The following is a 10,867-nucleotide window of genomic DNA, read 5'->3' as shown; positions in this document are numbered from 1 at the left end:
AAATTACAAATTACATCTGATGAATATTCAGCATCCATCTTGCTTGTATACATAAGCTGATGTATTTTCTAGGCAGTGTTCAACCTTTTTGTTCAACACTGTCTTCACTGAATACTTTTGGCACCTTTGAAAAGATCCTCATAGGCCTGGACTCAAAAGCCCTAAGGAGGTTGAGTGCTTAAGCACATACTTCATAGTTGCATAGTTGGTCGGGTTGGCAGGGACCTGAGCAGATCATCAAGTCCGACCCCCTGCCATGGCAAGAAAGAGTACTGGAGTCAAACGACCCCAGCAAGGTGACTGTCTAGCCTTGTCTTAAAGCTAGACAATTACTGAACTGTAAGCATGTGCTTGAAATCCTGCTGAAATCAACTGGATGTGTGCTTACAAGTTTTCCTGAATCAGAAATCCTGCTAGACTTGCCTGGGGATAGGGCTGTGCGGATCATTGCTTGGGTCTGACTCCTGGATGGAGTGACCAGGGTAAAAAATGGCTTTGGTCAATATAAGAGCAAAATGTTATGGCCCAATCAAAAATGGATTTCTTTCCAAGTGTTTTTAGTAAAAGCAAAACTCCTGGAGTCTGTTCACAGAAATGAAGAGGAAAGGCACTTGTTATCCCCCTTTGGGAAGGAGGAAAGAAGGATAGGGAGAAGGAAGACCTAGGGTCAAACCCACCTCTATCTGATAAATACTTTCGCATTCGGGTTTGCTGAGAGAGAATGCAAATATCTGTGCCCTGGTTGTTAAGGAAAACACCAGGATTCAAATTCCCTTCCCAATGACTATTCATGTATCATCTACAAAGTATGCTAGATTCCACCCAAAAGATCATAGGAAACCCACCCCGCAACATAGCCCTGTTATTAGGGAAGTCACACAGGAGGCTGAATCAGACCCATATCTTTCATAACCTGGGTGACTCCTTATGACTGGGTGGTAGCCTCAGGGGGACACATCAATACTGCTACTGCCTAGGTGTCCAAGACTCCTTGTGAAGCTATCTAAAAACTAACCAACTGAGTAAAACCGGTTTGTTTGTGAGACATTGAACTCAATTTTTCTGGCATTTATGATTTTTTTTCCCTTATTTTGTCTTTTTTTACTCAGCTGAACCTATTTGCCCTATTCATCTCACGTTGTCTAATAGTTTCAAGATGACCGAAACCACATTTTTCAGTGAATAAACTGTTCTCTGGGGGAAAAAAATCATCCACACTTACACAGAGAGAAGAGAACTTTTGCACAGCTATTTTTGTCAGGAAGCGTAAAACTGTTTTCAAGCCTCACAGGTTTTAAGCAACGATGAGCTGATGAGGCAATGTTCACATTCAGATCTGGGCTGGGTTTTTGATAAGGGTTTCAGGTTGAAGCAGGCCAAAGTGTCAGGTTTGTGCTCTGATTTCATAACAGCAGAAGCATGCAGGCTTCTCAGATAAGGTAATTACCTTCTGCTGAGAACTAAAACTGGGAATGTTATAACATTTCTAATTTTGGATCTGACTGGGTGCGTCTACAGGAGACGCTACGGCGCAGTAGCAATGAGCTGCTGAGCCATAGCTTGTTGCTACCGTGCAGTAGCATTGCTGGACAGTAACTGTGCGGCGATGACACTGAAGTAGTAATGAGCTAATGCACAGTAGCATTGGAAAAAAACTGTGCAGTGATGGTACTGGACAACTCCGGTTACTGCGCAGTCATTTAGTACTTGCATATGCAAGTACTAAATGACTGTGCAGTAACAACCGTGCAGTCCACCACTCATATAGTGGTGGCCACTGAGATCCAAAACAGTACAGCAAGTTTCAAACCAGAATATTCAGATCCCTTCCCAACTTGCAAATGCAAAGGGATTCACATTCACTCACCTCTGGTTTTCAGATCCAGCATCCTAAGGTATTCTTGCCACTCTGCAGATTTGGAAATATGGAAATTGAACTTCCATCCTTTTTTTTTTTTTTTACTCCCAAGGTAACCCTGCCCTGTCCTGGCCATGCCCTCCCAGGCTAAGTACAGACAGTCAAAAAGCCCAAAGTTGAATCGATTCATTCTTTGCAGGTTAGTTTAAGCTGCACAGATTAAATTGAAACGGAAGTGAACAGACATTTACCTTTGATTCAGAAAATACAGCCATATGCCTGCAGTGGCTCAGGTCAGAAGCCAGGGGGCACTACAACACTTCCTCTTCCCACTGCCCCTGAGGTCTCTGGGATTTGCAGTCCAGGATTAGAGCAGCAGGACTCTGCAGGGTTGTCAATCACTTCCTCTTCCTACTTCCAGGTCCCTCTAGGATTTGTAGTCCACGGTCTCAGCCAGCAATAACTTTCAGTAAGTTTAGCAGGGCAGGGCGGGTCTACTCAGGGGAAGAGGTGTTTAACTGGGGGAAGGAGGATTTAACCCTCCTCCTGACCCCAGACCCCAGCTGGGGTTTGTCTGGGGGGCAGGGGCAGTCCTTGCCTCCCCCCCTCCACCCCACAACCCCTTCTCTGCTTGAGCAGGCAGCCCTGATTTAGTTTGAACCAGGAAGGGGTGTCGGACAGAAGTTTCATAAATTGGTTTGACCCAAATCAGTTAAATCTGATACTACATTCAACCAGGTTTATTTTAACCAGTTTGAGCCATTCTGAAGCTGGTTTATGTGCACTGAGCTTCTGTTCTGTCACAGGTTTAAACCAGTTTCTGATTATTTAAATCAGTTTATGTGCAACTTCTGTCCCTAGCCTGTGTTTTCTGATTTAGACCCTGAGATTCTCATTGGTCCACCATTTAGGAACTCTGTTGTCTGAAGCTTTCCTCTTACATAGGTAGGGTGACCATATGTTCTGGATTGGCCAGAGCTGTCCCAGATTTTCAAAAACTGTCTCAGTGTCCCAGCCCTTTGAGAAAATTGAAGCAGAAGTCCTGGATTGGCAGAAACCTGCCCGCACTGCAGCTTTTGGGCACATGCAGGTGGGTTCACACCAATCCAGGACTTTTGCTTCACTTTTCTTCAGGAAGCCCGGCCAGTAAGCTGCTCCCTGGCTTGGACCCCGCTGGGCTGCAAGTGAAGCTGCTTGCACAGTAGAGTCAGGGGAGGGGTGTGCACAGAGAGTTGTGAGGTCATGCGTGTGTGTGTGTGCTGGTGCACCCTTCACCCCCTGTCCAAGATTTTCTTACCCTGTCCTGGATTTCCCTCAAATTATTATGGTCACCCTATATATAGGGAAGGGAGAGTTAGTGAGCTGTGTTAGCCTGAAGTCAAGCAGAAGACAGAGCACTAGCATCTTCAAAACCAACTGGTTCCAATATAAAAAAGAGCAGCTCCCAATTTGCAGAGTCAGGACTGTAAGGAGGAAGGTGGATTTTATTGTCAGAGCTTTATGCTCTGTCCCTTGTTTTGCCACTGACATGCAGTCACATCAGGTCAGATTTTTAAAGGTAGTTAGAGTTATTGCAACCGAACTTCTGCGAGGTTCAGTTTGCCCGGGTCTGTAAAGTGCCATAGTGTGCAGCGTCCTGTTGTGAGGGGCCTCTTTGTGTTGTCACTGAACCTCTCTGCATTCTTGCCTTGGCTGTTTCTGTTGCCGGCTTCAGGAAAAAAAAGCGGGGGGAACCAACCAGAAAGGAAACCTGAGAAAAGAAAATAAACTGCTTTTCTCTGTCACGGCACAAGGTGACAGGTGAGGCAGACAGCTGAGTGATGGGTGTGCAAGGCAGGTCACCTCTTCAGCAAAACGTGACAAAGTGATTGTGGGGGGATGACAGAGTCACTGAACACACACTTTGTCATTTTGTCCGCCGCTGACAATGAAACCCAAGGCGCCAGAGTTAATAGCAATTACCACATCTTCGAGGCAAATGCCTTGCTGTCCCGGCAACTACATAAGACCTCTTTTTCCTGCACTTTGCTTTCCCATTTTGTCCTACTGAGAGTTCATTTGTACATGGACGAGGCAATCAGCATTTCTCCCTGGTCCTGCTGCGAGGAGATTGGGTTCAAATTTCAGTTGCCTCTTCTCCACGCCAAACTTCTTGGGTTTCTTTCCCCGCAGCTCCCCCAGCTATTTTTGTTGTGTTGCACACCAGTAGTTTGAGCTTTTTGTCAATGCCATCCTGATAAGTGTGTGCTGGGGAGGAATGTGGCATGAAAAGAAGGACCTTACAACCCCTACCCCACCAGTGCTTATCTCGGTCTCCTTGGTGAAGCACAGACTGAGCAGCAGAAGGGCTCATTACTTGAAACTGCAGTTGTGTGCTGGTTAGAGTCATGCCAGCTTCATTTTGAATGGCATATTGTAAAGCCATTAAGGTAATTTGGACTCTGTCCAGCCATCAGTTGGCACCGGGAGAATGCTGATTGTTCTCGACTGAAGCATTACTAAAAGGTAAGAAAGCATTACAAGAATCAGTGCATTTACATTCATTTTGCCCCCTATAAACAAGCCTTGAAAATTAGGCAAGCAGAGAAGTATTTGCATTGAGCCTCTTCCAGGCATGAAGCAGGAAAGCTAATCCTGTGTATGTGTTCTTGTCACCTGTGATTGCTTTGTTTCTTAATGGCTAGGGACAGAAGTTACACATAAACCAGTTTAAATCATCAGAAACTAGTTTAAACCTGTAACAGAACAGCACATAAACCAGGTTCAAAATGGCTGAAACAGCTTTAAGATAAACCTGATTGATTGTAGTATCAGACTTAACTGATTTGGATCAAACCAGTTTATGAAACTTCTGCCCTAGACCCTTCCCTGGTTTAAGTTAAATCTGAGCTCCCCAGTGTCCCACCATGCTTTCCAGTCCTGGGCTTAGCTGTGCTGTCTGCTCCAGCAGAGAAGGGGGTGGAGGGGAGAAGGCAGAGACTGTCTCCCCCCACCCCCAGGGCAAACCTCAGCTGGGATCTGGGGCCAGGGAAGGGGGTCAAACCCCATTTCCTCCAAATACAGAGCTGCCCTGCCCTGCTAAACTTACTGAAAGTTACTGCTGGCTGCCACTGTGGACTACAAATCCCAAACACCTGGAAGCAAGAAGAGGAAGTGATGAGCAACCCTGCAGAGTCCTGCTGCTGTAATTCTGGACTGCAAATCCCAAAGTCCTTGAGGGCAGCAGGAAGAAGAAGTGAACACACAGCCCGGGAGCGTGCTCTAGCACCCCCCAGCTTCTGGCCTGAGCCACTGCAGGCATGTGGCTGCATTCCCTGAATCAAAAGTGTGTCCAGTTGTTTCTCAGTTTAATCTCTGCATCTTAAACTAACCTGCAAATGCTGAATTGATTCAGCTTCTGACTTTTTGACTATCTGTACTTAGCCCACGTGACTTCTTAGTGGCCCCTTCTATCCTTTAGTCTATGACTTAACACTATCTGTCTTTCCCCTTCCCTTAGCCTTCCTCAGAACAAAGGGATGATGAAGCAGCTATGTGACTGAATAGATGGGGTCATTTATGTCTGTGTGAAATTTCTGATGGTCCAGGATATTTTCATGCTGGTGCAGTCTGGGCATAGTCGTCCCTGGTCCTGTGTGGATCTGCAAGGGAATAGGGTGCACAAAAGTCCACTTCTTTATGTTCCCTCCTGTGGAGCCAGACATACTGTAGTATTCAAGGGACCTGGTGTGATAATGGTCAAGGGACATTCCTAAAGATGGCACTCCCTCGTCCCTTGTAGGTATGGCCCTAGCCACACCAGTCAGAGAGATTGGCTGCTTCAGAGGACCCACACATGCTTCATCCCCTTCAGAGTGGATACCACCTGTGGATTTCTCTTGTGTTTACCAGGGCCCCAGGGAGATGCTCCCCCACTGCCCCATTGTGGGGCTTTGCTGCAGGACACAATGGAGCTCTGTGCAGCTATAAGCTCCGGCTCGTGTCCAGAATTCAGGGGATGGAGGCAACTCTCTAGAGCCCTGAAGCTATGGGGAAAAGTGTCCTCCAGGCAAGGAGTTAAGCCTCTTGCCTGTCCCTCCATCCCCCTTGCCCCCAGCTCCAGCAAACACCATGCTAGACAAAAATATAATACTCCTAATTTGGCTGGGGGCAGGAATGATGAGATGCCCCCTCCCTTCACTCCATCACTTCTTCCCCTGGAGGCTGGAGCTGCTGCAATAGCAGCATAGCTGCATCTATTCTGGTGACCCCCTATGTCCATTCTGGTGCTCTCCCATTATTCAGTGCTGGGGACTTGTGCCCCCCCTTGCCCACCCCAAGTACACTACTGGTCCCCAAGAAACTCAAGTCCATCACACATCTCCCAGCCACAGGCATGCTCCAAATCCCAAAATTCACCTGTGAGGCCAATCTAGGCTTCTCTCCAGGGGCTGCACTCAGGCCCACCAGAGACCTGTGGCTCAAGCATCTTCTGATGTAGCCTTACAGGTGAACTGCAGGGTTTGCAGCATGCCTGTGGGCACAAGCAGGCAGGGTATAGGCCATGCCCTAAGTGTGTCAGTCCTGGGACTTGCTGGGCTACAGTGCAGGCAAGCTATGTGGGTATCAATCCTTCCTAGCCCTTAGGCCTCTGCTTCACATGGGGTTAGCATTTTAAAACCTCAGCCTTGCATCAGCAGTTCTAGACTTTACACCAAAACCTGCAAACCCCTCAGCTTCAGCCCACCAAAGCATGTGTTAAACTTCAATCTGTGAAGTCTGTCACCAGAGCCAGTGGACTTAGGACTGTGGTTAAAGAGTTTAATGAACAGGGATACAATTACTTAGATGTTTATAACTGAGTCAGTGATTCAGTGCTTTCCTGAATTAAGCCCTAAGAGCATGGACCTTATTGTCACCTTCATACTGCCCTCCATGACGACTGATCTCATTGTTTTTTGTGCATCTTATTTAAATACTAAACTCTTTGGTGGTTAGGGATTGCAGGTAGACAACGAGCAATCCAGGGCATAGATTAGCTTGTTTGAATGGAGCTTATAACAACTAGCACAGCAGGGTCTTGATGCTTGCTTGAGGCCTGTAAGAGTGACTGTAGTAATAATCATCTCTTTGTTTCATTTCAAAGTGGCTAGCCCATTTGGGGAACTTAAAAGGAACTATTAACATCTGGATCATTTAGAGACCACAGGTGGGCTATCTACCTGGAATGAAAAGTGCTTCAAATGAGCTCATCCCCACAGTTTCTAGAAACAAAGGTTCCAATCCACATTTTACTCTTTCGGATTTCCGCAGGTGGGGACACCATGTCCTAAGCTTTGGCTCGACCCATTAAAAATATGGGTGCTGTTTAAAAAGCATGGATTTGGATTAAATGCATGTGTGCTAAGAAGTAAGGTTTGGATTCATGAACTAACAGACAATAAAGAAAATGCAGGAAAGGATACCCCAGGCTGGACCCCTTTTAAAGTGAGAAAAAACAGTTGTAATCATCCAGCCTGACTTTCTGTGTAACACTAGGCTGCCTCCACCAGTAGCAGGGCCAGAGCAGAGCGGAGTGAAGTGTGGGCAGATGTGTGCTGCCCTCTGTGGGCTTGAGGCTCCTCACCCAGCTGCCTTTCCCTTAGAAGCCCCATGCTAGTTGCACACCCCCTGTTCATCCAGCAGCAATGGGATGCACAACTCCACACTGCCATTGCCCCTGCTTCTGTCAGGTAGACAGGGGGTACCTAGCTAGGTGGCATAGGGATCCCAGAGGTAGGGCAGCAGAGTGAGAGGCCCCAAGCCTACAGCAGGGGGTCCAACCTCTGCCCCAAGCACAAATCTTGGGGGAAACATGCCTCCCGTGTCCCCCCCCATGCCCTGACCCCCCTGGATGAGCCGCCTATGGCTCCATCCCACTATACACACCCACCCCAGGCACTGTCCTGCTTGGGCAGTGCCCCCTGCCCCATTCCTTCCCTCACCATGAGAGTCTCAGTCTGCTGTCCCCTTCTATCCTGTAGACTTATCTGCAGGGAGCTGCTCTCCACGGTCCCCAGCAGTATTCCCAGCCACACGCATGTGTGCAGGCATGCGCATGCATGTGGCGCCACCAGCAGGCCCAAGCAGCCCCTTGCAGGCTGGAATGCTGCCAGCCTGCAAAAGGAAACCCACAATGGACAGAATGAAACAGGATGCAATTCGACAAAGATAAATGTAAGGTACTCCACCTAGAGAGGAGGAATCCCCAGTACACCTACACGCTGGGGGATGACCTCCTCAGCCGCTGAGAAGCTGAGAGAGATCTTGGAGTCATAGTTGACTCCAAGATGAACATGACCTGGCAGTGTAACGAGGCCATCACAAGGCCAATCGCACCTTGTTGTGCATTAGCAGATGGATGACCAAAAGATTGAGGGAGGTAATGCTCCCCCTCGATGCAGCATTGGTCAGGCCGCAGTTGGAGCAGTGTGTCCAGTTTTGGGCACTGCACTTCAAGAGGGACGCGGAAAATCTGGAGAGGGCACAGAGGAGAGCCACTCACATGATTAGTGGCCTCTGTGAAAGACCCTACAAGGGGAGGTTGAGGGATCTGGATCTCTTCAGCCTTCACAAGAGACATCTGAGGGGAGACCTTTTAGCTGCCTATAAGTTTATCAAGGGAGGACAACAGGGAATTGGGGATGTGCTATTTACCAGAGCGCCCCTAGGAGTTACTAGGAATAATGGGTGCAAACTAGTGGAGAGTAGATTCAGGTTAGATATTAGGAAGACATTTTTTACAGTAAGGGTGGCCAGAATCTGGAACGGGCTTCCAAGAAAGGTGGTGCTGTCACCTAACTTGGAGGTCTTCAAGAGGAGGCTAGCTAGGCATCTGGCTGGGGTCATCTGACCTCAGTCCTCTTTCCTGCCAGGGGCAGGGGGTCAGACACGATGATCCTTTGTAGTCCCTTGCAACTCTACAATCCATGTATCTATGGATTTATTTCCCGTGGATTCCTGCACAACCCTGCAAATCTGGAACAAATGCTGTCCCGGAGTCACGCAGCCCAGGATTGGGACCTGAGACCCGAGGTTCCTATTCCAGGGCTATCCCACCCAATTCCTCACACCTCACTCGGTAATTTCAGCCTCAAGCCTATCACCTCTGACAGGAAACAGGAAAAAGCAAGTGAGGTAAAGAAGGATAGGAAGATTTAGCAAAACTCCAGTGAAAAATAGCACTCTGCCCTTTCAGGACTGTGAGCAAAGGAAGGGAGCCAGTGATGTTGCAGTTCAGCATAACCGTGCACTGAACAGCACACAAATGTTTGACTGCTTTACATGCAAGGATCATCACGTTGGAGGAGCAGCTGCGAAGGTATTATTTACTGTAGCTAGTAACATGAATCCAGCCTACTAATGCTTCAGCCTCTGCCCCTTATGTTCGTTCATCGAGTGCACAGAGCTCTTCTTGTAAACTTTCCCAGTGCACTTTCCATTGAAGTCATCAGTGTTTTCCTATGGCCTCCTTCACTGTGGCAATTCCACACCTAGCATTACCCTCCCTTCAAACCATTTAATGCTTGCTAAAACAGCCATCACATATACTGCCTAGCTCGTAGTGCCCTGCATCAGTAAACATCAGGAAATGACTGATTCGTAACTGCTTTTCCCTTCAAATATGCTAAGTCCATTTAAAACAGTTGTATACAATACTTGGAAGCAACAATCCCACTGAAATGGACTGTTAATGAATGATTTATTAGAATGGCAGTAGTAGCTTTCTCTGGGATCATTTCTTAATTAACAACCACTAACTAGTTGATGCCCGTTTAAAAAAAAATGGGCCCAAATGTGACTTGCCTTTTATTCTCTCCCATGGAGCAGAAGCTTACAGGTTTCTGTTCTGTTTCCACGCCAGAAGCAGCTGAAACCCAAAAAACATAAATAAAATAACAGGCAACCTGTATTACTTTGTCTTGCATTTGAAAGCTTGCCTAACTCTATCCCAACTACTACTTGGTCCAATCAAAGATATCACCCATAGAAATCCTTACCTATTTTCATTGGGCATGTCTACACATGCACATTTACTTCACTGTAACCAAAATTACTGCACAATACAGGTGCATGTCTACATGTGCACACCCATACTGTGCAATGAATATGGCTACTTATGCCAACTTGGATGTAAATTTGCTACCTGCATCATGCAGGTATCAAATTTACGCCCAATTGGTTACTGCGCAGTAATGCACATGTAGACACCTTACTGTGCAGTATCACTGTGTGTAGACTGAGTTGGAATGAAAGTCAGTCCATACACAGTGTTAAAGCGTTTTAATGCCTGTATGTGTAGACCTATTCCTACTTACTGCGCAGTAACTTTAAGCTGGCATAAATGCATGTGTAGACATGCCCATTAAGTCATTTTCTCCTCCTGGCAAGCCATTCTATGAAAAAAAGATGAGTAATCAAAGCTTGCTTCTTAGTAAAGTAGGGCTTGGACCTTAGCAGCTAGTAGAGGACTTGGCAACACTTTGCTCCTGCAACAGGGAAGAAGATATAGGAGCAGCAGCGAGTTTGGGTTGTCACTGATACTAAAGAAAGGTAACTAGAACTAAGAGGTGCTGCCCTGTCTTGGTCCCAAAGCCCGTCTTGCAGGGGTGGGCAATTATTTTGGGCAGAGGGCCACTTACTGAGTTTTGGCAAGCCATCAAGGGCTGCATGACAGGCAGCCCAGGGCAGATAAATATTAATTTTCTAAATTTTTTAGGGGCCCCCCGGGCTGGATAGAATGGCCTAGCGGGGCCGCATTTTGCCCACCCCTGTTGTCACACTGGTAATTTATCAAGGACTGTAAATGGTGCTGTACAAGAGAATAAGTGTTCCCCATAACAGGTGTTTCCAGGCTGCTGCTTAAGGCAGGATCAGCCCTGTCTATACCATCCCAGCCAAGTGTTTGTCTCACATATATGATCAGTACTAAAGGACCAATCACTTTATCAGACAGACCTCAATATCACTTCAGATCTGTAAGTTAAAACT

The 10,867-nt window shown here is 47.1% G+C and overlaps 1 protein-coding gene across 5 annotated transcripts in view; it reads left to right on the top strand.

Moving 5' to 3' along the window:
* Positions 1–10,867, top strand: part of TENM4 (teneurin transmembrane protein 4) — an 894,317-nt gene that overhangs the window by 437,051 nt on the left and 446,399 nt on the right. The gene's annotated exons all lie outside the window — the stretch shown is intronic.

Source organism: Gavialis gangeticus, unplaced genomic scaffold, assembly GCF_001723915.1.
Source record: "Gavialis gangeticus isolate Ggan-Ray unplaced genomic scaffold, GavGan_comp1, whole genome shotgun sequence".
NCBI classification, from domain to species: domain Eukaryota; kingdom Metazoa; phylum Chordata; order Crocodylia; family Gavialidae; genus Gavialis; species Gavialis gangeticus.
The sequence above is the reverse complement of the archived record's forward strand: the minus strand, read 5'-3'. Positions and strand labels throughout refer to the sequence as shown.